The following is a 3954-nucleotide window of genomic DNA, read 5'->3' on the forward strand; positions in this document are numbered from 1 at the left end:
TTAGGTATTTCTCCTAATGCTATGCCTCCCCCAAGTCCCCACCCCCCAACAAGCCCCAGTGTGTGATGTTCCCCTCCCTGTGTCCATGTATTCCAATTATTCAACTCCCACTTATAAGTGAGAACACGTGGTGTTTGGTTTTCTGATCCTGTGTTAGTTTGGTAAGAATAATGGTTTCCAGCTTCATTCGTGTCCCTGCAAAGGACATGAATTCATCCCTTTTTTATGACTGCACAGTAATCCATGGTATATATGTGCCACGTCTTCTTTACCCAGTCTACCATTGATGGGCATTTGGGTTGGTGCCAAGTCTTTGCTATTGTCAATAGTGCTGCAATAAACATATGTGTGTATGTGTCATTATAGTAGAATGATTTATAATCCTTTGGGTATATACCCAGTAATGGAATTGTTGGGTCAAATGGTATTACTGGTTCTAGATCCTTGAGGAATCGCCACACTGTCTTCCACAATGGTTGAACTAATTTTCACTCTACCAACAGTGTAAAAACATCATTTCTCCACATTCTCTCTAGCATCTGTTGTTTCCTGAATTTTTAATGATCGGCATTCTAACTGGTGTGAGATGGTATCTCATTGTGATTTCTATTTACATTTTTCTAATGACCAGTGATGATGAGCTTTTTTTCATATGTGTGTTGGTCTCATAAATGTCTTCTTTTGAGAAGTGTCTGTTCATATCTTTCACCTACTTTTTGATGGGGTTGTTTGAAAAACCATTCTTTTATTGTGTTTTATCACTGAGATTTCAGGATTTATTTTAGAAACACAGCACATTCACAAAAGTACCATAATTAGTGCAGAAACTCTGGATAAATTCTAGATATAGTTATTTCAATTATTAAGCATATTTTACCACTAGATTCAGAAAGCTCTGACTAAAAGAGAAAAGAGTAATGATTGTTTGTTTTCTTTTTTAATAAAAGAAATGGTAACCCCAAAAATACTGCTTTTTTGGAGTAGCAGTGCATTTGAGTCTTCCTGAGTTTCCCAAGAAAACAGACACTGGGAATAATATGTTAAGAAAGAAATAAGTTAATAAGTAAAACATCAAAATTATTTTAAACAAAAGCAGGTAAAGAAGTAGCAATAAAATTTCAAAATTCCATTGATCTGTGCCAAACTACCAACATAAACAACACCTTTGTATATAATTAAGTCTGCAAGAAACTAGAAAGAAGATAAAATAATTTCTGGCAGCTCTGATGTTGGTATACCCAGAAACTGCTAAAAATGATTCATTCAGAAAGCAAGAGAAGACACTATGGAGTATAAGTCAGATGTAACAATCTGAGGAAAATAGCTAAACAACAGCAGAGGAGGCTTTGCTCTCTCCACTTCAAGGGGAGTTTGAGGGGACTCGAGAGTGTTAGTGCTGAGATTGTCTGGGTGTCATGGAAGTTTAAAATCAACCAGCCAAAGTAGGTTTCTTCAAGGGCAAAGTCCATGCTAAAGAGAAACTGTTGGGAATAGAACACAAATTCAGCAAGAAAAAAATTCTAACAAGAGAGAAACATAGCAAGAGACAGAAAATATTGATTTCAGTGAAGAAGAGGGAAATCAAGAAGGTTCTCAGCACTTGAACTAACTTGTTAATACTTCACTATAGAAAGCTCTGGAGTCATAAAGCTATGAAAGTTATCCTGGCACATTCCCATATTGGGTAATTTAATTTGAAAAATACTTAAAAAAATCCATCTCGTGTAAATATTTATAATACAATAGGATGTGGATGAATTCCATACAAACTCAATCCAGGTAAAAATAAAATTATGAGCAAAATAAACTATTTTCAAACAGCAAAGACATACCAAAATAACATGACCTTCCCACTTAACATTTTTTGGCAGGAAGACTAGCTTAATATTTCAAAATAAGCAATGAAATTAATTTATGAAAAAAGAATAAATAAGAACTAGAAAAAAAATTTTTAATTATGTCAATAAGGAACTTCTGAGTTCAGAAATGATTTAGAAATAAATTTCAAAAGTTAAGACAAAACTAAATAGATAATGAAAGTTAATACATATTCTAAATAATACGGTAAAGGAAATAGTAGAAAATAGAAAAATTGAAATTAAAATCAAGCAAAAATAAAGAAACACATAAATGAGGAAGGAACTGAAAGAAAAAAAGATAGGGAAAATAGTTCTAATATATGGATTAAAAGAAAAAATGAAAACAAAAGCGAGAGCAAAGAATAAATATGAAAAACTGCAATTTAATAAAACTTTTCTGAAATAAAATAAGAATTAAATCTTCCTATTGAAAAGGAATACCATGCCTCTGAAAAACTTTTCCCAGGCATCCAAAACCAACACATATTGCGGTAAAATGATTTGACTTAAGCTTCAAATGATTTCACAAGTGAATTACTTTAAAGAACTTTAAAGATAATCCTAGTACAACTTCAACAATTTTAAAGCATAAAGGGAAAAAAAGTTAAAAAATTCTTGTAATGAGGTGAATATAACATTGATTATAAAACCTGATAAAAATCGCACAAAAGAGGAAACTATAAAACATCTTTTCATGTGAATATTAATAAAAAATTTCAATTTGTAAATGTAATATAATTGTAATATAAACACCATTTTTGGGCTAGAAAAGTTTATTACAAAGTTCATGTGAATGAACAAACAAGCAAAAAATAGGGTGATTATAATCATTGTGAAAAGGGTATGCTAGCCATGTCCTATGTGAAATGTATTATGTATCTCTATAATTAAGACAGTAAGGTATTACACCATGAATGGGCCAGAATAGCACATCTGGAAATGGACACATTTGCAAATATAAATTTAGTATATCATAAAGGTTGCATCAGAAATCGGTGAATAAAAAATGTACTTTATAATAAGTGGTATTGGGATAATGGCATAGTTATATGAAGAAAACAAAATTATCTTCTTACTGTATGTACAAATATTAGAAGAAAATATGTATGGATTCATCTATAAATCTAAAAGTAGGTAAAATAGTCTTACCTGTGACTCACAATATAGAAGCAATAAAAGTTAATTTTAGTTAAGTAACTTGTCAAAAATATCTATGACAAATAAATACTATGATCAACAATGACAAATGATAAAATAGTGAAACACATTTGCAACAAAAATGTTTAAAGTCCATCAAGAATCATTAAATAAGACTTTACAATGCAGGAATTTTGTAATACAGACAATTTAGATACATCCTAAGGACAAAAAGAAATGCAAGGTGTTGCTTTAGCAGCACATATACAAAAATTGGAATGATACAGAGATTAGCATGATGCCTGACCAAGGAGGACATGCAAATTATGAAATGTTTTATATTTTTCTGTACACTTAAAATGATTAAAATGGTAAATTTTATGTAGTATATATTTTGCCATAATTAAATATATATAAATATTAAAAATTTTTTAAATAATGTGGAAAGCAAAAAAGTGTTAGACAAGAACATCTTCAAATGTTTTCAGTAATCATAATTTCAGGAATAATAATGGTATTGGTTTCATTATGTTTATATTGATACTAAAAAAGTAAAATTACTAACTTATTATATCAGTCACAGTAATAACAATGAGAATAAAAACAGACATGATCTTCCATTGATGTGACACAGCTGAAAGCTTACAACTCCTCCTATGAAGTGTTCTTACTAAATAGGAGGACATAAATTATTAGATCAACACTCTAGTTTTTCACAGGAAATAAAGAGGTCTGCAGACCATCTTAAGTGTCACAATAAGCAAAATCAATAAGCAAAATCTTAAACATGCCAAATTATACAGAGTCAATGCCATGAGTTTCTTTATTGAATAAATTGTAAAAAATAAAATAAAATAAAATAAAACTATACCAATTTACTGCAATGTGTATACTCTCCTGATTCAAACAAACTGACTCTAATTTAAAAATACTATGAGATATTGGAGGAATTGTGGAT

The 3954-nt window shown here is 30.4% G+C and overlaps 1 non-coding gene across 1 annotated transcript; it reads left to right on the forward strand.

Moving 5' to 3' along the window:
• The first annotated feature begins 3240 nt into the window (after positions 1-3240).
• Positions 3241-3342, forward strand: LOC115896633. The gene has a single exon (XR_004056548.1). It is a non-coding gene; the product is annotated as a U6 spliceosomal RNA (small nuclear RNA).
• The last annotated feature ends 612 nt before the right edge of the window (positions 3343-3954 follow it).

This window comes from Rhinopithecus roxellana, chromosome 3 (genome assembly GCF_007565055.1).
Source record: "Rhinopithecus roxellana isolate Shanxi Qingling chromosome 3, ASM756505v1, whole genome shotgun sequence".
NCBI classification, from domain to species: Eukaryota; Metazoa; Chordata; class Mammalia; order Primates; family Cercopithecidae; genus Rhinopithecus; species Rhinopithecus roxellana.